The 25,365-nt window shown below is 47.7% G+C and overlaps 1 long non-coding RNA gene across 1 annotated transcript; it reads right to left on the bottom strand.

The window, feature by feature from the left end:
• Positions 1–8,581: 8,581 nt before the first annotated feature.
• On the bottom strand, positions 8,582–25,192 carry LOC107114802. The gene is made up of 3 exons (XR_001482657.1): positions 25,120–25,192; positions 10,974–11,120; positions 8,582–9,083 (listed from the first exon to the last, which is right to left on the bottom strand). It is a non-coding gene; the product is annotated as an uncharacterized LOC107114802 (long non-coding RNA).
• Between the last annotated feature and the right edge of the window lie 173 nt (positions 25,193–25,365).

The following is a 25,365-nucleotide window of genomic DNA, read 5'->3' as shown; positions in this document are numbered from 1 at the left end:
CCGTGCATTAGTACAGACACTGGAATCCATAGTTTACGTGCTCTGAGTCTTTTGTTTCTGTTCTTACCTGCAAATTAATGGGTCCCTCCCCAAACATCTTTAGTGTTCTTATCTACAGCTACTGGCATCATACTACGCTTTTAATTTTTGTCTCCCTCCCCCACACAGGATTCAGTTTAAAGCCCTCCTTATCAGGTTTGCAAGGCTCTTGCCAAACACATTTTTCCTACCCTCCGAGGTGCAAACCATGTCCTGACAGAAGTGCTTCATCTTGGACATGTAAGACAAGATACAGAAAAACAAACCTTTCCTGATGACACCCATCTGGGTAGATAGTTGTTCCTTTCCAGGATTCTTCTCTTTCTTCAGCCATGGTCTTCAACAGAAACACTTGATGAAATCACAACCTGTGCTCCCAGGTCCTTCAGCTTTTTACACAGAGCCTTGTAGTCTCTTTTAATAAGTCCTGGGCTGTGCCAGACAGTATCATTTGTTTCCACATAAGCAAGAAGGGATAATCAGGGCCTGATGAGTCTTTCTAGCCTTCCTGTCACATCCTGGATGCATACACCTGGTAGACAATATACCTGTTAAGGTAACAAGTCCGGTTGGCACACGTTGGCCTCAATCCCTCTCAGCAGGGAGTCCCCAATTATCACCACATGTCTCCTATATTCTACTGTGAGTTCAATATCTGTGACTGAGGGGTTTTTTTTAAGAAGAAGAAGAGATTGGATTTATATCCCGCCCTTCACTACCCAAAGGTGTCTCAGAGCGGCTTACAAACTCCTTTCCCTTCCCCTCCCCACAACAGACACCCTGTGAGGTGGGTGGGGCTGAGAGAGCTCTTGACAGAAACTGCTCTTTTTTCAAGAACAGCTCTTATCAGAGCTACGGCTTGCCCAAGGTCATCCAGCCAGGTGCAAGTGGAGGAGTGGGGGATCAAACCCGGTTCTCCCAGATGAGAGTCCGCGCACTTAACCACTACACCAGACTGGCTCTCAAGTATTTAAGTAATACTGGAGGAGAAAAGGTAGGGGTAGATAAGAGACTACAGAGTTATACAAAGATTACAGAACAAGGGTAGTCATAAATATCTCAGTAGGGCTCAGACATTCCACTGTCTGAACAATGTAAGGTTTTTTTGCAGACAGATTTGTGTGCTGAAATGCACACTCTGGTGAAATGAAGAAGACAGCCATTGCAGGAGTTCTGGGTTATATACCCCACCACAAAAACACTGGTTTTTTCAATGCATATACATCCATGGGGGTTAGAAACTTTTGTAACAGTAAAATTTGTGTTTCTTCTGTCCTGTTAACAGACATTCCTGAGATCCAGGCCCTGCATACATGTGCACAAGATTTGCAAAAGAAGACATTTGGCTCCAGAAGGTCCTGGTTGCTTGTTTGGGCAAGCGTTTAGTGGCACAGCCTTACTCCTTGGCTTCTAGGCTTGCCAGCTCTCTGGTCTGGGCAGGGGATCTCCTGGTTTCAGGGGCTTCTCCCCACTGCACACCAGCTTAGACAGGGACGTCATGCAGGGATGCTCTGGTATTTGGGCAAACTCTGTGGTTTGAGGGCAAAAAACCATAGAGTTTTGCCCAAATACCAGAGTGTCCCTGACATGATGAGGTCACTTCTGGGTGACATCATCACATCGGGGATGTCACTCAGTCCCCCACCCACCCCCGGTGACAACTCTATTGGCAGCCTGTTCATGTCAAAGGACCTTTGAACTGAAAAAACACAAGAGGGAAATTCATTGATAAACTGGATTTTTGTTAAAGTACTGAACAAGAAGAAAAGTGGTGGTTCTTATAGGACAGAAGTCAATTCTCTCCCATGTGGGCTCTTCACAATTTTTTGCTGATAAACTGGATTTTTGTTAAAGTACTGACCAAGAAGAACAGTGGCGGTTCTTACAGGACAGAAGTAAATTCTCTCGCATTTGGGCTCTTCACAATTTTTTGTGGACTGAGTGTCCCACTGCCAGGAGCAAAGCAGGTGAGTTCCAGTAGCAGAGCCTTCTCTTTTGTGGTGCTGGGACTCTGGAACCTCATCCCCAGAGATGCTCACCTAGAGCTAAATTTGGAAATTTCCAGGCACTGGACAGAACAGTTGTGTGTTTTTTAATTGCCTTAGAGGTTTGCAGAATTATCCTGTCAGTGAAACATTTCTCCTTGCAGTCCAGCTGGTGATTTCTAAAGCACAAGATACTGCTTGATGTTATCTGCTTGATGCTGCTTTTATTTCCATCTTTTTTTATGTTGCTGCTTTTTTATTTATTTATTTATTTTCTTTGATTTTTACCCCGCCCTACCCTACCCCACCCTACCCGCCGAGGCAGGCTCAGGGCAGCTTACATAAGAGAACCAATATAACAGCAATATAAATATCAATATAAAACACATGATAAAAATTTAAAACCATTAGTATCGATGGCAAAGCAGATATAATAAAGTGCATTTAGAACCATTCGTTCAGCAATTCATCCACTCTTGGCAGGCCTAGGCTGGCAGTAAAATCGGCACAGGGCATAGATGGTAAGGTGCAGCTCCTTACTTAAATGCCTGACGGCTCCGTTTTCGTGGCCCTGCAGAACTGTGAGAGGTCCTGCAGGGCCCTGATCTCATCCGGAAGCTCATTCCAATAGGTTGGAGCTGCCACAGAAAACACCCTGGTCCTGGTCGATACCAGCCTGGCGTCCTTAGGGCCGGGGAGGGGGCAAGCGGTTTTGCGATCCTGATCGCAGTGCTCTCTGGGGAACATGTGGGGAAAGGTGGTCCCTCAGGTAGGTAGGTCCCTGACCATAAAGGGCTTTAAAGGTCAAAACCAGCACCTTGAAGCGAATCTGGTTTGCTATTGGCAGCCAGTGGAATGTCTTTAGCACAGGTTGGATGTGCTCCCACATATGGAGGCCCATCAACAGCCTGGCCGCTGCATTTTGCACCAGCTGCAGCTTCCGGAGTTGCACCAAGGGGAGGCCCCATGTAGAGCGCATTGCAGTAGTCGAGGTGACCATTGCGTGGATCACTGTCACCAGATCATTGCGTTCGAGGAAGGGAACCAACTGCCTAATTAGCCGGAGATGGTAAAAGGCTGCCTTGGCAGTGGCTACTACCTGGGCCTCCATTGTTAAGGAGGCATTCAGGAGCACTCCCAAACTCCTGACCCTTGGCGCTGGCACCAGCGGCACCCCATTGAAGGCCGGTAATGGGATCGGATCCCTACCCCCGATCCACTCCGACTCAGGCACAGGACCTCTGTCTTCGTCAGATTCAATTTCAATTGGCTCAATCTAAGCCATCCAGCCATGGCCTGTAGCGCCTGGTCCAGGTCTTCTGCGATAGTCAGACTGGCCGCCCAACAAGATAGAGCTGGGTGTCATCTGCCTATTGGTGACACCCTAGCACATGCCTCCGGGCAATCTGGGCAAGGGGGCGCATGTAAATGTTAAATAGCATCGGGGAGAGCACCGCCCCTTGAGGCACTCCGCAAATTAGCGGGTGCCTTCGGGACAGCTGCTCCCCAAGAGCCACCCTTTGTCCCCAACCTTGGGAGTTTTAACTGTGCTGTAAGCTGCCTGGCAATCTGTTCTAGTGCAGGGCACCCCACTCATGGGTGGATCTTCAAGGGTTCTTCATTCACTCCTGTAATGTATTCAGCCTGACATGCCCGGACTTGCCCGGGCTGGCCAGGCACAACTCTTCAATAGCTTCATGTCCAAAGACAATGGGTCCGTAGGATCCTAGCCGGCCCAATCAAAGGGCCAGCTTCTCAGCCGGGAGACCAATGGTCGCCCGGTTACTGTAAATAGCCTATCGGGAGTAGGGGGTGTGTTTAGGTGTACTTGGTGGCGGGTTTTCTGAACATATATAACCAGCCTGCGAGCTGGTCCCTTCGTCTTTGTCCGGAACTAAATAAAGGTATGCTTAGCTGAAATCGCTCTCCGTCTGCATACTTTTCAACTCCAATGGAGAATCCAAATCTGCATGTGCAATTCTTTCGGTGTGCAGATCGGCTCCCTGCTACAGCTTACATGTTTGGGGAGACGTGGCAGTTCAGGGGCCAGGGCTTCCAACCGGTGGCGGCTGTGCAGTCGCCTTAAACAAGCTAGTCTTTTCCTGTCTGAAAAGGGGGAGAATTCGGATATGAATTAGCTCTTCGACGGAAAAAATAAGAACAGGCCCCAAGCAATAAGTCTTTTGATAGCTAAGAAAAGGAACAAGCGTGGCTAAATCCAAGCCGTGATTCTGGCATCATTTTTCAGACTCTCCAGCCGCTTACTGCAGCCAATCCCTTTTGGTAAGCAAAGCATTCTCATAACATCCCAACGACGTCTTTACTTGTCGCTTGGCAGGATTCCAGCACAGCAAGGTTGACTCTCAAGAGGGCATCCTGACCTCACGTATTACAGTGGCAGGAAGTGGCCATCCAGTCGCAGCCAAATAATGGCAACCATGTACGGTTTTCGAGGCAAGAGACTTTCAAAGGTGGTTGGCCACGACCTGCCTCTGCGTCACGACCCTGAGCTTCCTTGGTGTGGCCCCCCCCCAACCAAGTACTAACCCAGGGCCAGCTCTGCTTAGCTTCTGAGATCTGATAACAGCGATCTAAATGCAGGCACAGTTCACAAGGCTGAATTAAGCTGAATGAATCTGTCAAAGTTCAGAATGGAAATTTCTTAAGGTCCACAAAGGCTAGGCAGGAGAACACGGCTGCCAAATCCCTCTTGTCAGAATGAATGCGGCCAGAAATCTGTGTTCATCTGGATAACTGGATTGGAGAAATGTACGATCGAATCCAGTAACATCTGGAATGTCTGTTTCCCTTACAACTCCGTGCCTAACATAATTTTGTTGGTTAATGCTGAAACGTAGCATTCTCAATCCTTCCATCAAGATGGTGACATTTCTTACTATTTCCATTTAAGAGATTCCCCCTCAAAGAGTAGGCCACATAACAATCGCACTTGCTCTTTTCTGGGAATCCTGGCTACCAGAAACTTCCCAGCTCTTTCAACATCCATGTTCTTCCAGGGTAAGCAAAAGCTTCCATTGTTCACTGGCAGGGGTCATTTCCTGCGGGAGCGCACAGGAGCGGAGCTCTGGCAGTAAAGAGCCCAGATGTCGGGCACGTGCAACAAGCCCTGACCCCTGCTCCCAGCAGCCCTCAATCAGAGCATAGAAGCAGCCAGGTAAGTTGCAGAGCCCCCCCTGGCCCCAAACAGTCCAGTGGCACCTTTAAGACCAAGTTTTATTCAGGTACAAGCTCTCCCTCCTCTGTGAGGACAGATCTGCACGTCCCCCTCCCAAATAGCTAGCAATCCAAAACAGTGCAGTGGAGCCTGAGCGGTGGGTGTTGCCTTCTGACACACTTCCGGTGAGGTCAGGGGGTATGGCATATGCAAATAAGTTATGCTAATTAGTTATGCTAATGAGTTCCTGCACCTCTTTTTTTACGAAATGACCCGTTCACTGGAGAAACAGAAAGAGAAAAGGAAGCCCTCTTTGACACCTAAGAGAGATGACAAATGGCAGGAGCTCAACTCCCCCACCTTGCTTTGCAGGTCACCTTTAAGCTTTTGTCAGAGATGGAGGAGTCTCACCGGCAGCAACAAATAAGAAAAGTTCTTCCTGGTCAAGGTTTCCTGCTGTGGGACTGGCACAAAAGGCCCCAGGGTGAAAAATGATCTCCCAGTTTGCTGAGACTGGCCAAACGTATTTAAAATGTCAGTCACAGCTGGGCCTGCCAAAGTGAGCTGCGTTTATTTACTTATTCTTACATCCAGCTGGTCCTCTGTAGCAAGTCTAACAAGAAGTGTGTGGACATGGGGACCTGAAACAGCTTTCAATATTGTTCCCCCCCTCCTCCATTTTATTCTCACAACTACAACAATAATCCTATCATGATGTAAGCTAAAGATAGGCTGAGTGCAAGTGACTGAGAGAAGGACACTCAGAAACATCTATGGCAGAGTGGCACACTGAATGATAAGCCACAGTGGCTCTGGACTGCCATAAAGGATCTAGTGAGAGTCTATTTGCCCCTTGTGTCACATGACTGCTTCTGAGCTGGACTTATGTCTCTGGCCATCTACACTGAAGCCCATGAAGCCCAATAAAGGCATCTTCCTCCTCTGATAGGTGACCAAGAATACAAGAAACTGCCTTGGACTATCAAGGGCTGTGGTCAGACATGCAGTGTGATCCGTTGTGGCCCTGCCACTAATAGATATAGGTTTTTTTGTAACAGAAGAATTCAGATCAGACTCACCCCTTTAGCACTCTTCAAAGCGTTTTCACCCCATCCTTGAGTGATCAGATGCAGCAGCCAGGGAGTGAGGCTGTCAGACATATTTGTTTGAGCATTTGTTTTTCCTGATGCGCCTGCTGGAATATGTAGTTCATGAGGTTGTCGGCCATTTAAAAAAACGTTTGTCCTTTGAGCATGCGCACAAGTGCTGATGAGCCTGCTGGGATATGTAGTTCACTGCCATCCTCCCTCTCTAATCTTTTCACTTAACCCCTTCCCTGAAGCACAGAAAAAAGCTGAAGTACAGAGGCACTTTTCTTTGAAAGATTTTATAAATAAAACACAGTTTTGAGAAGCCCCTGTTGGGGGGGGAGGTGTGAATAAGCAGTTATGTGTTCATAACTAACTAGTAAAAAAAATGGTGGCTGGAAAGCAAGAGACCAGTCAGACCTGCCTGCGCGATTTGTTGCAGTGTGGTTTAGAGTACAATATATGTCAGAAAATGATATAATCCCGTCTAAGGTGGCTTATGCCCCCTGGATTCGTTTTTAAGTTCTATCTCTGGTCAAGTCCACAGGACACAACACTTTAGCTCAAACACCATCTGAGAAAATGTCTTTAATCGATCCATTGTCGCATCCAGCATACAAAATGAAAGATGGAGATTAAGGTTTATTGTTACGCAGACTGTTTGGGGTTGGCTGTGATTTATAAGCCTTTCATCGGTTTTTTATTTGCTGTATTTGAATTTGACGTGTTTGAATATGTTGTTATGCTGTTTTACTCTTCATAATAAATTTTTTTTTAAAAAAAGACCTGCCTGATAGCTCAGGTGTCCAACAGAGCAATCAAACAACAGGAAATCTGTTTTGAAACTAGCTCAGCCCAAAAGGAATAGACTTTCACAGGTATCAAAGAAACATGCAGTAAAGGGGGGGGGGAGAATGGGACACTGATGACTGAGGCACAACAGACAGATGTTGCTTTCTGATCGTTCCAAGGTCAATACTGTCTGCTCTGACTGGGTTTCAGGGGGAGGTCTTTCACATCATCTACTACCTGTTCTTTTTAACCAGAGATGCCAGGGATTGACCTTCAGTATGCAAAGAAGATGCTCTACTACTGCCTATCACCTGTCATGGTAGTACAAAAACTATGGCATGTTGGTTCTGCTCCCAGAATCCCTGCTTTGCAATCCTCACTGCTTTACATTTGCAGCAGGTAATAATTTAACACCTCCTCATCTCATTCTGAGAAGCAGGTCTTTCTGTTCCCATTTCACAGACAGCAAACTAAGAAAGAATGACCTTTTCAAGCCCCCACCCCACCCCACATCAGTTACTCAGTGATGGAAAATGGGTTTCAACCCAGGCCTACCACCAGTGTTCCCTCTAAGATGAGTTAGTGTGAGTTAGCTCACAGTGTTTTAGCCTCCAGCTCACACATTCTTGTCTCAGCTCAGGAAGGGTGGCTCCAGAGCCAACAAATTTATGCAGCAGCTAAATCGCTCGTTCACAACTTTAATACCAAGAGCTCACAAAGTAGAAATTTTGCTCACAAGACTCCAGAGCTTAGTGGGAGCATTGCCTACCACTGTCTTTACTCTGACAGATAATTAGGCTTTAATGCACAGATTTGAACAGGCAAAGGTCTTGAACTCAGTCAGATATAAAGGCAGGTTAACAGGCACTGCATGACTATACCAGTGTTCCCAGAAGCATCTAACCATCATTCATATTGTTTCAAGGAGGGTTCATTTCTTTGAATCTGTAATGCAGTGCACTGGAACAGAAGGAACGATACCAGGCCATGCACCAGGTACATATCTCTTGAGTGCAAAATACACACAATACACTGTCAATCATGAAGAGCTCATATGTGCAGAAGTAGTTGTGTGTCTCTTAAAAACTTGAAATCAGTAGCCCAGCCAAAAGATTCTGCAAGATGTAGTTGGGTATTAAACTGAGAAAGAACATTTGGTCCAGTGAGTCTCGCAATGCTCCAAGTCATATTCACTTTCCAGTTCTGTCTTAAATCTCATTATAAAGAACATTTGGTCCAGTGAGTCTCGCAAAGCTCACTTTCTAGTTCTGTCTTAAATCTCATTACTTACCAAACCCTCCAAAGCATACCTGACAACTGACAACAACCCTTCTCAACAGCCCTCTTTCTTCACGGTTTGATGCACTGGAGTTTGCCACAACCATGACTTGGCCTTTGCAGCACTCAGTAATGTAATATCAGCAGTAAATCCGTCTATGTAAACAAAACTAGAGAAACCATTGCTAGAGAAAGCCAGAAGTCTTGCTTTTGTTCTGGTGTGATTCCCTGTTCGTGACATGAACAGAAAGTCCTTTGAGGCTTTTTTTGGAGGAAATACTTCTTCACTCAACAAGTAACTAAACTGTGGAATTCCATGTTGGTGCATGTAGTGATGGCTGCTGGTACAGATGGATTAGAAAGGGAATTAGACAGATGAGAGGTCCCTCAATGGCTACTAGCCAAGAAGATCAAAGGGAACAGCTACATCCAGAGGCAGTAAACCTCCTTAGGAGGCAACATGAGGGGAAAACCTTGGCTCCATGCTCTGTTCGTTGGCTGTCCAGGGCAACAGGTTGGGTCCTGTGTGCTGGACAGAATGGACCACTGGTCTGGTCCCAGACGGTACCTTTTACGTTTTTATATTTTCTTTTCTTTTGGATGCCTTTGTTCTTCTGATGTAGCTGGGGCCGTGTGCAGAAGCAGAAGGCCAAAGAGTGTAATGGATATCCCTACCCACCATAATAGGGCATGAGTCTCCCCAAACAGCAAATAACCAAGAACAGCCTGAAAGAAAAAGGAAAAACTGGTAGTGGCATCATAGGCTAAAACACAGACTCTTATTTCCAGCTTGCATGAGCTGGTATAATAAATTTTGATTAGCCCTCTGGTCACTTAAACCCCTTTAATCTGGGATTTCCAACCATGCACGGCATTCGTTGTAAACCAAAACAAATGGGCCCTTCAGGCCCGGATAATATATTTTTCTCATACTTGGATGCTTTTTGACAGCTAAAAGATTGGCTTACTTTAAAGGGAATAAAGCTGGGGAAAGCTCTCTTGATTCTGGAACTTAGGAATTTTCACAGCCCTCATAAATTGACCCAAAACATTTAATGCTTCTATCTAAATGTTTTATTCCAGAATCTAGAAATCCGAAACACTTATTATGCTCTTGAAGAACAAATTATTTAGTTATTTAAAATAACAGAGTACAACACGACTACTGTTAAAACCAACTATCAACAAGCCCTGTTCGCGCTGACATCCTTCTAAACCACCAAGTCCTGAACTAGTTGGAATACTAAATGAACTTAATAAAAAGAGGGATTTTAAAATTTCTGTTTTCTTTCAAAAAATTTAGACACTTTGGGCTGGATCCTGACTAAGTTGGCGATTGTCATCGGCAGACCACCCGCATGTTACTCTTCAGGGTCCCGTATCCCCCACGAGCAGCATTTTTCCGAGATCAGTGGACTGCAGTGGGGGAAGGGACAGGAAAGTGCCATTCTGCCCATGGAAAATTTAGGCCTTTTATGCAGGGATGTCTCCCCTCGCTTTCACCGTGTATGTCCGTCAGGTTTTCTTTGTCGTTCTGCATTTCCCTTTGCTTTCCGTGTGCATGGCCATCAGGGGTGTGTGCCCCCCCCTTCTGCATTGATTTTTGTCCACTGAATGCTCAGTTCACTTTCCAGTTGCTGTTTCCCTGGGTTTTCTGAGAGTGGTTTTGTGCCAGTTTTCCCATTCTCAGCCCATCGGGCCAGGCTCCCACTTGGCACTGGAGGCCAGGAGGCAGGTTCCGAGTCTCCTCCTGCTCTGCTAGTGAACCCACCTGCCCGCAGTGGCTCTGGAAAGCCCCCCCTGCTGCCCAGCCCCCAGTGCCAAGTGGGAGCCTGGCCCAATGGCAGGCAACTACCAAGTCGCTAGAGTCCCTCCGCGGGGCTGGCAAGGGGGACAGGCTTGGGTGGTATTCCCATGCTGGGCGAGTGGGCACCACCGGCACATTGCACACCTGGCTGCTCGTTCACTCCCTTCCCTCCCATCTCGCCCGCCACTGCCTCTATGGCCACGTGTTCAGCATCTCCTCCTGAGGGCACACATCTTTTAAAACGTCTATCTGCACACACACATGCTACCTCTAGCCAAACTTTTAAAGCATTCCTTGCCAATGATTTTTTTTGCCAGTGATCCAAGATTAACATTAAACTCATATCGCTAGACTGAACACACTTATAAAAAAACCCCTAAATTTAAAAGATGGAAAACCTAAGCAATAGTGGAGCTTGTACACTGATGAAGGAGGGAGACCGACTAACATTCTGCTAAGATGGCTACCCTAGAATAAATGCAGTTTGAAGACTCTCCTATTTCAAAAAACGTGACCAATAAGGAGAGACCAACAACGCCACAAAAAAGAAGAAGGAAATTTCAGCACCACGACACTATCTGGGTTTTCTCATTGGTATGCAGAATATATACTCTACAATTCCTAAGAGAAAAATCGAAGACAGAAAAAGGTGCAGAGTGCAGGCACAGCATTTGGAGTTAAAGCCTGACCGACTTTACTTCAGTGAAAAGCAGAAGATGTGCATGCATCATAGTTTGGATCGACCTGCATGTGGTTGGCGCATGTTCTGGCTGATCATGAGCAGGCCCTATGATGTCACTTGTACTTACAGAAGAGACGAAGTTGGATGCGGTTGATGTCACAGTTGCTGTTGCTGAAGAGGAGGAGTATTTCAAGGCTTTGGCAAAGAAAGTCCACATTATGGCATTGCATGCAAGCACCAGACCACCACATCCGGCTTGAAGTACAATGGGTAACTGAAGAACAATGGGGTGGGGAGGGAAGGAACATTTTAATGGTATTATTATTATTATTATTATTCGCCACCCCTTTCAATAATGGTCTGTACAAGGTTAACGATTTGGAGCAAAAGTATAAGACATTAGTTTCTTAAAACGCTTCAGTAATGCTGACTTAAGACTGATGTGGTGATGAAAGTGGACTAGGATCTGGAACATTCAGGTTTGTTTCTCTACTTTGGCATGGAAGCTTGCTGGGTGACCTTGGGCCAGTTACTCTCTCTCATTAATGCACTTCACAGAATTGTTATCAGAGTAAAATGGTGGAATGGAGACCGTTGTGTGTTGCCATGAGGTCCCAGGAGAAAGGACAGGTTAAAATGTGTTTAAGAAATAAGTTTACGAGGAAGGCACTATGACAGTGTGGAGCCTTGTGAACACGACAGATCAGGCCTAGAACTGCATCACCAATTAAGCCAGAGCAAAATTATCCTCCATTTATGTATTGCATTCCAAGGGGGGGGGGGAGAGAGACCCACAAGGCAGCCATTTTCTCTGACCCTGTACCTGTGGCCAGCACGGCAGCCATTTCCTCCACCTGCCACTAGGGGCTTTTAAAAAAAATCGGCAATTGAATACCGTCATATCAGTATAACACTGTAACAATATGTATACTACTATTTTTGTTTGTTTAAAGTTTGTTTGTCTAAAGTAAATCTCTATCCCCGTTTGCTGTGGAGATACAAGGGAAAGGCATATCTTCACAACAAAGGGGCTAGAAAAGACTTCCTTTTCAAAAAGTGGAAGCTGGGAATTTAGCAAACATGATATCAACATAATAATATTCAACTGCCTATTTTTTGAAAAAAATAAAAGTGCCCTGGTGGACCACTGGGAAGGGGGAAAGGCTGTGCTGTGGGGCGGGGCCAGGGAAACTGCAGGGCAACCTGTCATATGGAAACTCCCTTGCTCTTGCACTGCACTGGCAGCTGCACCGGTAATGGTGAAACCACACACATCTGTCCCTGTGTGGAAGTCACCGAGATCACAGAGCACTGAAAACAATGCATGCTTTACCATTAGAGTGGGCTCCAGTCTCTAGTGGTTATGGTATCCTGCAAGTGAGATTTGGGTTGTGGAGAAATTTCCCAAGGGTTGTCTCCCTTTCTATAGCTATCCCCTCTACCGCCTCTCTGCCCCCCAAACTGCATGCCATATAAGGGATGGAACTGCATGCACCCATGACCTTGAAAATCCCTGTGAATGTCTAAGGCCTTGTTTTTTTTTCTTTTAATGGAAGGGCTAACTTCACAGGTACGCCTAAAAGCAAGCTTACATAAGGTGGACTCAACAAAATACCAGAAGAAAGGGAGTGGGAGAATCAATTACGAAATGGACACAAACAAATGGCCCTTTAAATAAATATAATAGAAAGGTGTTGCTTCTCTAAAAGGATTAAACGGCCTGTGCCACACCTTTCAGATGCCTTTCATTCAAAGGGGGCCAGCCATCAAGCTTTTGTGCTCGAAGTTCAAATCGGTTCCAAGTGCAAAGTCAAGGAAGGGAGGAGAGAAGCTGAGCACACATCATGCGGAAGATTTGCTGCTGGATGTCTCAGAGTTTTATTATTTTTAAAATGATGTTTAGTGTGTATAGGGGGGAGCAACTAGTCTGACTAGAGTAGCAGTTCTGGATGTGCGAGTGCTGCTGCGTCATTCTGGTGTGAGGGTTAGCATGGGTGATTCTGCACTGGCTTTCCCCTCCACTGTTTTAGCAAACCCACGTTGGAACAGAAATTCCCCCCTGCCTTGCATGCTGCTGTCACTTTCTTTGATCACTGGATTTTATGTTACCCGCTACACTGCATACTGCTTTCATTTTCTTTGATCATTGGGTTTTATGGTACCTTCTGCACAGATTTATGGCCATTCAGGGGTGACTTTGTAGTCAGTACAGTGTTGCCCTGAGATATCTGAATGTGGATTTGAGCTGCACCTTTTCCTCCCAGTTGAGAAAACAAGGAGCGAATACTAGATGCAGAATTGTCCAATGACAGCCTGGGAATGGGTGGAGAGCCTCGCTTGTCCTGAAACATACTAGGTGACCGTGGGTTTGGCATTCTCTCTTGGACTCACCTCAGAGGGTGAGGAGAAAATGGAGGAAGGGAGAACCATGAATACCACCCTGAGTTCCTTGCAGGCGAGACTGGGATAAAAAAGGACTAAATAAATGTTGTTTCTGACCAAAATTGCCTCTCCTGCAGCTGGTGTTTGCCATGTGACGGGGGAAAAACACACAGGCCAAACAGCCACACTGCTGCTTGGACTGAACTGGAATCCCTACAATCTTATGAAAAATTATAAAAGAGCCAGTTATTCATCTTCCACAAAGATCACTGTGTAGTCCCTTAGTCGGTTCCTGAGTTGCCTCAGCAGCATATGATAGGCAACAGTGCAACTCCTTCCTGTGTTGCTGGGGTAACGTGAGAAGCCCCCAGCTCTTTACTGCCGCTTCCTCCATTCCAGCATGAGCCTTCAGGAAAATGGTGGGCTACTGGATGCGTGTGGGCACTCACAAAGTACTCCAAGAAGCCTTCCTTTGTGCCAAACTTGGGTAGCTCCATGAATGGAGCTCCCGGCATTTCCCCCTCTTTTAAACTCAGTGGCAGAGCATGCAGAAGGTCCCAGCTTGAATTCATCTGGCAGTAGGTGATGTGAAAGACCTCTGCACAAGATTGTAGAGAGCTGCTGCCAGTCTGAGTAAGACGATATTGACCTTGAGGGACCAAGGGACTGATTCAGTATAAGGCAGCTTCATGTGTTCACTTGGGGCCCGTTCAGATTGCAACTTTTTCCTCAACCTGAAACAGCTCCACAAAGCCACTGTTTACCCAGAAGACTCATCTAGTCCTATACCATTTGCCTCTGAGTAAGGTACTACAGCTGCGGTGGCTCAAGTGGTTAAGACGCTGAACTGCAGGCTGTGGAAGGTCGGTAGTTCAGCAGTTCGAGACCAGAGTGTTCCGCATGACGGAGTGAGCTCCTGTCTCTAGTTCCAGCTCCTGCCAACCTAGCAGTTCGAAAGCAACAAATTGCAAGTAGATAAATGGGTACCACTTCAGTGGGAAGGGAACAGCGTTCCCTGCGCCTTGGTGTTTAGTCATGCCGGCCACATGACCACGGAAATGTCTTCGGACAGCTCTGGCTCTTTGACTTTGAAACGGAGATGAGCACCGCAACCCTAGAGTCGGATTTGACTGGCTTTCGAGCAAGGGAACCTTTACCTTAAGGTACTACAGGGCTCACACTCTGCTTTTGAGTAGAAAGAGGCTCTTTTTTGGCTACATCTTGAATGTAGCTTTATAACAATGCTTCTTGGGATGCCTGAGGGCTTTGGGGCATATTTCCACTGAGAAGACAAAAAGCACCCATCCTAATCTTTTTTGGTGCTTCCCAGAGCTACCTAATCCTCAGAAACCAAACAGGTTAAGTGTGCAGACTCTAATCTGGGAGAACCGGGTTTGATTCCCCACTCCTCCACTTGCACCTGCTGATATGACCTTGGGTCAGTCAAAAGCTCTGGCACAGCTGTCCTTGAAAGAGAGCAGTTTGTGTCAAGAGTTCTCTCAGCCCCACCCACCTCACAGGGTGTCTGTTGTGGGGAAGGGAAGGGAAAGGAGTTTGTAAGCCGCTCTGAGACTCCAAGTGAAGGGCGGGGTATAAATCCAATCTATTCTCTTCTTCTTTTCACCATCATCACTTGGTACAGTTTGCAGATCAAGGGAAAAGGGACGGGGTAAAACCATTCGCCTCCCCTTATATGATTTATAAGTGGCTGCAATTGCTCATCTGGCCTGACCTGGGCGGCCGCCCAGGCTAGCCGGATCTTGTCAGATCTTGGAAGCAGGGCAGGCCCTGGTCTGTATTTGGATAGGAGACCACCAAGGAATACCAACTCTGAACATCTCGTGCCTTAAAAACCCAAGGGAGTTGCCATGCGCCAGCACTTTACGCAGCCACACAATTGCTTAACTCCTCATTCTTAACTCTTCTTCCCACTTATCTGGCTTAAAATCTAGATATGACTGCACCTTTAACCATTTCATGTGGCGTCACTGATGGGTAATGATTTGCAATTCACCTGTATGCACCTGTCTTAACAATAATTCTACTGATAAAGCAATTATAGTGAATGTTTCGAACAAACAGTTCTTCTGCTGGACAAAACCTGCTAACCTTCAGTTCCAGGCTTCAGTTCCCAGGAAAGAACAACTTTCGGATCTAGTTTTCTCTTAGAGCAAAACATGGAAATGAAATGAAAGAGACCAGCTTTTAAAATCAGCTGGACAAAATGGCCTTCGTAAACACACCTTTCTTATCAGTGGCTGAGAGAAAGAAAACCACAATGCCTCTCCTAAAAGGATTATATTTTAAAACTCTAGTGGAAAAGAAAGCCTGAGCAGATTGTGAGGATTTCTGCATCGTCGTCCTTTTTCTTTCCTACAAGTACGCAGAAGGGTTAACAAAGTTAATGATCCCCTTGCTATTATTTCTAGACTTACAGTCATGGACCTGACAAAAGGGATGAAAAAACGACCCCAGATGGTCATGGATGCTAAGATGCCTTTGAGAGAACATTTCAAAATCTGTTTTAAAATAAAAGTGTTAAAACACACACTCCAGAAATGCTGTTCCTTAGGTTTCTGCTCGTCTCAGGTCCTTACAAGTTAAGCCGCAGGGCGAAAACTAGACGAGAGAGCATCCTCGAGTTCACCCCACCATTTTGTAGAGTGAGTTCCTATTGGGGAACTCCTTTCAACAGCACTGAGGGGGCCTGATTTTGATTGGTGTCGGTGCAGGGGGAGAAGGGGCTCCTGTCACTGTTCTGTGCCATTTCTTTTGGTTTAAAACAGAGCTCGGGGTGGTGCTCTCACTCTACGAACTGGCTGGCGAACTCCAGGATGCTGCCTCATGTAATTCAGTCCTCTGAGTGGGAAGTGGTTGTTAAATCATTTTCCTAATACCTCCAGGTTCATAAACCAGTGCAGATTAACCATTAAGCAGACTAAGCACGTGCTTAGGGCACCAGGGCCAAAGGGGGCACCACAAAGTTGGGGAAAGGGTGAAAAGCTTAGTTTGTACAGTATATTGTGTTATCATATGAATACATTTTTGTATTGCTGCAACCTGCATTGTATATCTGGTCTGACAGGTAAACCACTAAAATGGACTGGGTGTCAGCAAGCTGCCATTCTGTTTTCTATGACCTCTGTGTACATATCCTTTCCCTGTTGGTTTCTATCATCCTGCTCCTGCGTTGGAATGCAAAAGATTCCCTGTTACACCCGGCTTGGCTTCTATCATCCTGCTCCTGCTTTGGAATGCAAAAGATAACTGCTGGAGGTTGTGTGGGGGAGAAGATGCTGTAATGCTTGCCTATTGATTTTCCCAGGACTACTGCACCTGTGTTTTGTCTGATGTTCTGCCTGGTTCCCATGTACTGGGCGCGCAACCGTTTCCTTAGCCCGCCAGCGGGAAAGATATTCATTGGATCTGTATCTGTTTGAAGTTCCTTTATTATGCTTGACCTAACTGTGTATCCCCAGTTCTAACAAAGAACGTGTTTGAGTATGTCTTCAACGCTTTGAAATAAATTTTGCTTTTCTTTAAAACGTGGATTTATTCTCGATGCTTGGGGATCCAACATATTGTTAGAACTCCCTTTTCCTATCGTTCCGAATCTGACAAGATCATGAGCGGAATTGAGGGAAATCTACCTAACACGGAGGGGGACTCGGGATCGGTCCCACAAACCTCCGCGTCTTTGGTGTTCACGACTGCAGCCTCGATGGAGGGTGCCGTGGGGGGAACGATTCCCCGCCTGCCTGCACATCTGTCTTGGCCGCCTCCGACCCCTTCGCAATGGGGTCCGCGGAAGACTCACCAGCAGGATGATTGGACTATGTACAACACCCAAGGCACCCGTGAGGTGTACTCCCGTCGGGGGAGCGGATTACGTGAGAGTCTGTTTGACAAGGGATTGTTCCCGGAACCTGGGTCTACCTCGGAGAAGGGGAGCCCCAAGCAGGACCTCGAGGAGTGGATGTTCGAGCCGTCGGGACCGCGTGGTCACGCAGAAGATGAGGAGGGCACCGGAGCCTTCCAAACGGAAGAGGACTACGACCCACCCCCGGATTATCGCCCTCGGGACCCCATCCCGGAGGAAACTACCGGGGAACGTCTAGCAGAACTGGAAGACTCGGTGAGAGACTTAATGCGGGCATTCCAGGATGTGATGGAAGGCCTGCCGGGAATGTTGGACGTTAGAATGGCCAATTTCCTGGACGCACACGCCGCGCAGTTGCAAGTTGCTCCTGCACCGGGATTTCCCGCGCCGCCGATGCCTGCTCAGCCGCTGCAAGCACCGGGAGTTCCCGCGCAGCAGGTACCTGTCCAGCAGCCGGTGAGACCGCCTCCGCCAGTGCCTGCGCAGCCGCCGATGCCAGGGGGTCCGCCGGTGCCGGGTCTGCCGCCGCCGCTGAGGCCAATACCAGCAGGGCCACCGGTTGTACCGGGTTTCCCTCCCAGGGGAGCTCCGGGGCAGCTGGGCCCGTTGGTGAGGCCTCCACGACCCAGACCCAAGGATCTGCTGGAGGCTACCTTCGACGGCAACCCGGATGAACTCGCTTTCTTCACGGTGAGGGTGCATAAATTCGTAGAAGAGAGTCGACACCTGTTCCGAAATGAAGCTGGTCTCATTGATGTCATCTCGGCAAGACTGAAAGGAGACGCCGCCACATGGTATGTTGGACTGCACAACGACCGCGGTCCGGAACTTTTGAATTTGCGAGCATTCATGTGGGCGCTGAGGGCGAGATTCGAAGATGTCAACGCGAGTCAAAGAGCTAAAGCGTTCCTCCGGACCTACCGCCAGAACAAGAAGTCGGTTCGCGAGTACACTCTGGAATTCCACAAGCAAGCAGCTAAGCTCCGAGACTACCCTGATCATATATTGGCTGAGATGTATCGCTTGGGTCTCAACGCAGAAATCCGAGAAACGGTTCTGAAAACTGTCAACCCTGTCTCCCTGATGGCCTGGACCCAAGAAGCTGAAAATGCAGAAGACCGGCTCACCACCATCAAACTCGACCTGGCTGCTACGACCAACAGACCCGCCGCTGTCGGTGCCTCTAAACCCAAGACTCAACGCCTGTCGGAATCGGCAAGGGAACTACGGATGAAGATGGGGCTCTGTCTCAAGTGCGGGGAGAAGGGGCATTTCGCTGTGGATTGTGGCAGCCGTCAAGTCAAGGACAAGCCGCCTACCCCAAGCCCGAAGACACCGCTGTCGGGGAAGAAGGGGATGGCCAAACCGCGTTTCTCCAAAGCTCTGCAGGCAGCCCAAGGTTCGGGGGAAAATGAACCGGCTGCCACCGAGTCTGAAGAAGAGCTGGTGGCTGAACCGGCGGAAAACGAAAACGGCCTGTTGTGAGAGGCGCAAAACGACAAGGCCATTCTAATGCTGCGCCCAAGGTGGTGAGAGAAACCCCTTCCCTATTTTTCGTGACTGTCTCCTTAATGAATCCGCTCCTAGGAACCCACGTTAGGGTAAGAGCGTTGATTGATTCTGGGTGTGGGAGGGATCTCATCAGCCCTAGAGTGTTAGTTGCACTGGAAGCGGGGATAGTCCCCTTGAAGTCCCCCATCATTTTTACTCAGATGGATGGGGCACCCATGGAACCTTGTACGCACGAGACTATGGCTTTGCGGTTGGGGGCGGGAGATCATTGGGAATCCAGGTCCTTCATTGTCACCCCTAAATCGCAGTTCGACTTAGTACTGGGGAGTCCCTGGTTGTTTACCCATGACCCTTACATCTTGTGGGAAGAAGGGGTTGTCAAATTTGTGTCGGCTAAGTGTGTGGATCACTGCTGGGTGGATTCGTGGGGGGACCAGCCGACCACACAGTTCCCCTGCGGCACTTTGCAACCGGAAGAGTTAGCTTCTTTGCCTCGAGAGTATAGAGACTTGGCAAAGGTGTTTGGCGAAGAGGAAGCTAACGAATTGCCCCCTCATCGCTCGACTGACTGTGCTATTGAACTTTTGCCTGACTGTAAATTACCCAAAGGTAAAATTTATGCGATGGGGCCGGCTGAAAAAGTCGAACTGCGGAACTTTATTGATAAAAACCTAGCCCGAGGTTTCATTCGCCCGGCTTCCTCCCCTTTCGCCGCGCCTGTACTTTTCCGAAAGAAGAAGGACGGGGGGCTTAGGTTGTGCACTGACTATAGGGGTTTGAACGCTGTTTCTTTGTCCAATGCTTACCCCCTCCCATTAATTAAGGACTTGGTAGCTGAGGCCACCAAGGGCAAGATCTTCTCGAAACTTGACCTCCGGGATGCATATTTCCGTGTGCGCATCCGGGAGGGGGATGAAAGTAAGACTGCATTTAATACCCCTTTGGGGCAGTTTGAGTACCTCGTTATGCCCTTCGGCCTTCAAGGGGCTCCGGGGGTCTTCATGAACCTAATCAATGAGGTCCTACATGAGTTCTTGTTCAAAGGAGTGGTCCTTTACCTTGATGATGTGTTGCTGTACTCTCAGGACCTCCCGTCGCATATTAAATTGGTGCGCCAGGTCCTTAAGCGACTTTATGAACACCACTTGTTTGCTAAGCTGTCAAAATGTGAATTCCACAAGACATGCATTGACTTTTTGGGATACCGCATCTCTGGGGGGAAGGTTGAAATGGACCCTGCTAAAATTCAGGCTGTACTTGACTGGGAGCCCCCCAGGACCCGCAAACAATTGCAAATGTTCCTCGGATTTGCCAATTTTTACAGAAATTTCATCCAGAATTTCGCGCAAATTGCCCTTCCCCTGACTGAGTTGCTAAAGACCAAAGGGAAGGGTTTTGATGCTACGAAACCTGGCGCCCCGCTTAAATGGTCCCCTGCTTGCGCAGAGGCTTTTGAGAAACTTAAACTGATGTTCACCTCCGAGCCGGTGCTGGCGCGCCCTGATGAATCTAAGAAGTTTATTGTCCAAACTGATGCCTCGGATGTGGCTATGGGGGCCGCTATTTTGCAAGAAGGGGAAGATGGTCGGTTACATCCCCTGGCATTTGTGTCTAAAAAGTTTTCTGATGCCGAACGAAACTGGGGGATTTGGGAAAAGGAAGCGTCAGCGATCCGGCTGGCTCTCTCCACTTGGAGGCAGTGGTTGGAGGGGGCGCAACTGCCATTTGAAGTCTGGACTGACCATAAGAATTTGGAGATGCTGAAATCCCCCCGTTCTCTCAACGCTAAACAACTTCGTTGGGCGGACTTCTTTGCTAAGTTTCGATTCACTCTTCGTCATTTCCCTGGGGCGGCTAATTCCCTGGCTGACGCGCTTTCACGCCTCCCACAACATGACAGTCAGCGTGAGATCATCATGGACTCTGTTTTTTCCCCCTCCCATCTGGGGGGGGCCGTAGTCACCCGGGCGCAGGCGCGAACGATTCCACACTCTGATGAGACTTCGCCTTCCCTGTTCCCTGTGGGAGGGGGGGCCTGGGTCCAGAAATATCTTTCTGCTTTTACTGCTGAGGATGATGCCTCCCTTAAGACATTACCTGATTGTGTCCGTAGCCCTGAAGGTCTGATTTATTCTGGAGACAAACTGTATGTGCCTATTTCAATGAGGAGGGAAGTGATGGATTCTGCTCATGGTTCCAGACTGGCAGGACATTGGAGTTTTGTTAAATCTCTACAACTCATCCGCAGACAGTTCTGGTGGCCACAAATGCGCAAAGACCTCTTGATGTTTGTTAGGTCCTGCCAAACCTGTGCCTTAACTAAACCCAGGATGGGCAAGCCTCCTGGTTTACTGCAGCCACTCCCTACTCCGTCGAGACCATGGGAAGTGGTGTCCATGGACTTTATTACTGACCTCCCTGCGAGCAAAGGGAACACTGTTATTTGGGTGGTTGTTGATTTGTTTTCTAAGCAAGCTCATTTTGTGCCTTTTCCTTCCTTGCCTACAGCTCAGAGGTTGGCGAAATCGTTTATGTCTCACGTGGTGAAAATTCATCAATTACCTGCTAAATTAATTTCTGACAGGGGGACCCAATTTGTTTCTAAGTTTTGGAGGGAACTTCTTTCCATTTTAGGGGTGGAACAAGGGCTCAGCAGCGCGTATCATCCTGAAACTGACGGACAAACGGAACGCGTTAATCAGACTCTGGAACAATATCTGCGTTGTTTTACTAATTATCAACAGAATGATTGGTGTGAATTATTGCCTCTTGCTGAATATTGTTATAACAATACGGTCCATAGCTCCACAGGCATGTCTCCTTATAAAGCTGTATCTGGTTACGACAGTCCCCCCCTCCCTTTCTTGGAGGGGATGGGCCAACGTCCTGTGGGGGATGCTGATACATGGTGTATGTCCTTGCAAAAAGCATGGCCTCTGCTATGCCAAACACTTGACGCAGCCAAGGCTGCTTACAAGACCCAGGCAGACAAGGGTAGGGTGGTGGGGTTTGATCTGAAACCTGGGGATCTTGTGTATGTCTCGACCAAGAACATTAAGATGCTGCGGCCTAGCAGGAAATTGGGGTGGAAGTTCATAGGTCCATTCAAAGTGCGTAAAGTCATAAATGATGTGGCGGTTGATGTTGTTTTGCCTAAGAATTTACGTGCTCTGCATTCTGTATTTCACATGAGCCTGTTGAAGAAAGATCCTGGTCCGTCTCCCTGGAGACCAACAGTTACTCCTCCTCCACCTGTTATTTTGGAGGGGGATGAACATTTTGAGATCGCTGATATCCTTGATTGTAAAGTGAAACGTGGTAAACTCTGGTACCTTATCGAATGGGTTGATTTCGGTCCCCAGCACCGCGAATGGGTGGAAGAAGGGGATATTCGGGCCCCTTACCTGATCCGTAGTTTCCACAGAAGGTTCCCGGACAAACCGGGAGGTCTCCCGCCCAGCCCGGGAGATCTCCCGCCCGACCCGGGAGGTGTGTTATAAGTGTATTTTAAGGGGGGCAGTATGTCAGCAAGCTGCCATTCTGTTTTCTATGACCTCTGTGTACATATCCTTTCCCTGTTGGTTTCTATCATCCTGCTCCTGCGTTGGAATGCAAAAGATAACTGCTGGAGGTTGTGTGGGGGAGAAGATACTGCAATGCTTGCCTATTGCTTTTCTCATGACTGCTGCACCTGTGTTTTGTCTGATGTTTTGCCTGGTTCCCATAGACTGGGCGCGCAACCGTTTCCTTAGCCCGCCAGCGGGAAAGTTATTCATTGGATCTGTATCTGTTTGAAGTTCCTTTATTATGCTTGACCTAACCGTGTATCCCCAGTTCTAACAAAGAACGTGTTTGAGTATGTCTTCAACGCTTTGAAATAAACTTTACTTTTCTTTGAAAACGTGGATTTATTCTCGATGCTTGGGGATCCAACACTGGGTCAGTGTGGAAAGGAGGGGGGGCACCAAGATTGGTCAGTGCTTAGGGCACCAGGGAGCCTTAATCCGCCCCTGTCTGCAGAATACAGAAAGAAAGAAGGGAAGCACTCTGGGACAGTCTAGGCAAGGAGTCTGTATTGTGACACTTGGTTGGTTCACTCATTACTTGCAAACCAGGATATTTTTGTCCCAACCAACTGATTTTCTGTTTTCCCTGTCCTTATTCTGTTTCTTTCAAGAGTTCATTTCTGACTATTTATTTGCTATCAGGGGGAAAAAAATCACAGGACTAGCACAATCAATGTGGGCTACTGTAGTGCTGATTTTCTCCTCCAGTCAGAAGGAGGGTTTTTTTTTTGGAGGCTCATAATGACCTCATAAAATTGCTTCCCTCCTGGCATTACCCTGCACTTTCACCTGGCCACACCGCCTTCCCAATCTTCTGTCCAACGCCCAACAAACCCACCAGAGCTTTATTTATTCATTTATAGCCCAACTTTCTTGCAGGGCTTCAAGGCAGACTATGAAACATAAAAAGAATTAGATCAAACAGCATAAGAAGTCCAAGAAATACAGCATGTCTAGGATTATAGAACTGGCAAACAGTGCAAACACATGAAAATAATGCGAGAGAGCCAGTTTGGTGTAGTGGTTAGGAGCGTAGACTCTAATCTGGGAGAACCAGGTTTGATTCTCCATTCCTCCACATGTAGCTGCTGGTGTGACCTTGGGTCAGTTACAAGTTCTTTCAGAGCTGTTCTCTCATGAGCAGTTCTCAAAGAGCTCTCTCAGCCCCACCTACCTCACACAGGGTGTCTGTTGTGAGGAGGGGAAGGGGAAGGGACTGTAAACCGCTCTGAGATTCCTTCGGGTAGTGAAGGGCAGGGTATAAATCCAATCTCCTCCTCCTCTTAAGAACATAAGAGACGCCAATGTTGGATCAGGCCAAAAGCCCATCCAGTCCAACACTCTGTCACACAGTGGCCAAAAATACCAGGTGCCATCAGGAGGTCCAGCAGTGGGGTCAGGACACTAGAAGCCCTCCCACTGTTGACCCCCCCAAGCACCAAGAAGACAGAGCATCCCTTGCCCCAGAGTCCCTATCTATACCTTGTGGCTAATAGCCACTGATGGACCTCTGCTTCATATGCTTATCTAATTCCCTCTTGAAGCCATCCATGCTTTTCTGGAACCCAGCATTATGGGCAGGAGGAAACCTGGCCACTTGTAAGCCTGTCACCTAGCTTTTTTCCATTCCCACCATTCTTGTTAGAAGCAAGTGACTGTGATCCTATTTTTATTTTTTTCCCCCTCTACTTGCTTTTTGCTTCTTTTAAAGACGTCATGCTCTTTGTAGAAGGACGGACAAAAATGTCACAACATTGTGCTCAGGCTCTCAAGTGCTCCGGAAGGCTTCACCGTGCTGGATGGTCAGATAAAAAAGAAGGCTGGTGAGGGGTGGGGGAGATATTTCAGAGCGTGAAGGAGAAACATTCCAGCCTACATTTGTAATCTTAAAATAGAACACAGGATGTGATTGGATTAAATGGTGTGTAAAACAGGTTTCATGACAGAGAGCCAATGTGGCAGAGTAGTTGAAGTGTTAAGAGTAGAACCCAGGTTCCAACCTCTACTCTGCCACAAAGCTTGCTGGGTGGCCTTGGGCCAGTCACTTCCTCTTAGCATCATCCCCCTCACATGGTTGTTGTAAAGATAAAATAGAGGAGGGGCAAATCCTGTACATTTACTCTGAGTTCTTTGGGGAATGAGTAGGATAAAAATGTACTAAAATAACGAGATGTACCAAAGGGAAGGGGGGGGGGCGACGTAACTCTTGCCTTTTGACCACGTAAAAGTCAGCAGTTGTATATAGAACCTACTAGTGTCATTTTCTCCCCCCCCCCTTTTTATGCAGCTTGATAAAGAATTCTGAATAACTTGCACATTGCTGTTAAATTGGTTTGATCCTAATAAACAGGACTGTTGTCTCTGATGATGGATCTACAGTTCAACAGGGCTATTACTGAGCACCTTTGGGTGTACACAGCTACAACGCAATATTTCAAGCACTATCCTAGTGTACTATTGTTTGCTGTAAGCCACACAGGTGCACAGGTGGGTTTAAAAAAAAGGCAAGGGGATACTGGATGTAACCCAGAAGTTACACACCATCCATGTGTAAAACATGACCGCCTTTGCCTTCTCTAATCTCGTGCGAACAGGAAATGTCGGATGTCGAAGGATGACACAAAGGAATACTGCCTTTGGTGGAAAATCGCCACAGGTGAGCTGGTCCAGAAAATTTAGGAGGAATAAAGGGCGCTCTGTGTAAGAAGAAATAAATCCCTTGATACGACTCTGTGCGACCGAGCACGCCTGTTCACGAGCGCAGAGAGATCCGAAGTCAGGCTGCCTTTTCGCCCGCTGTTCTCCACTGCCAAGGGAAACACTTTGAATAAACCTCTGTTGGTCTTAAAGGTGCCACTGGACTCTACATTTGTTGTACATTACTACAATAACCGGCTCCCTCCTCTACAAAGGATGCAGGAACCGCCTCTTACCCAGTCACAAGGGCCGGCGGCGGATCCGACGGCCGCCACGCAGACTCCCCGCAGGTAATCCGGGCCCAGGGCGAGTTTGGCTGAGCAGGCCGCCAGCGCCCCCAACAGGCCGGCCACTGCAGAATACGCCGACCCCCTGCCGCCCGCCATCGCCTTGCCTTTTGGCGAGTGTCAAATACCACGTGGCTGTAAGATAACCTCCTTCCGGGTATAGTCAGATCATGTGACCCGTTTCCGAGGAGGCTG

This window comes from Gekko japonicus, unplaced genomic scaffold, assembly GCF_001447785.1.
Source record: "Gekko japonicus isolate JY-2015 unplaced genomic scaffold, Gekko_japonicus_V1.1 scaffold1504, whole genome shotgun sequence".
In the NCBI taxonomy this organism is placed as follows: Eukaryota; Metazoa; Chordata; class Lepidosauria; order Squamata; family Gekkonidae; genus Gekko; species Gekko japonicus.
The sequence above is the reverse complement of the archived record's forward strand: the minus strand, read 5'-3'. Positions and strand labels throughout refer to the sequence as shown.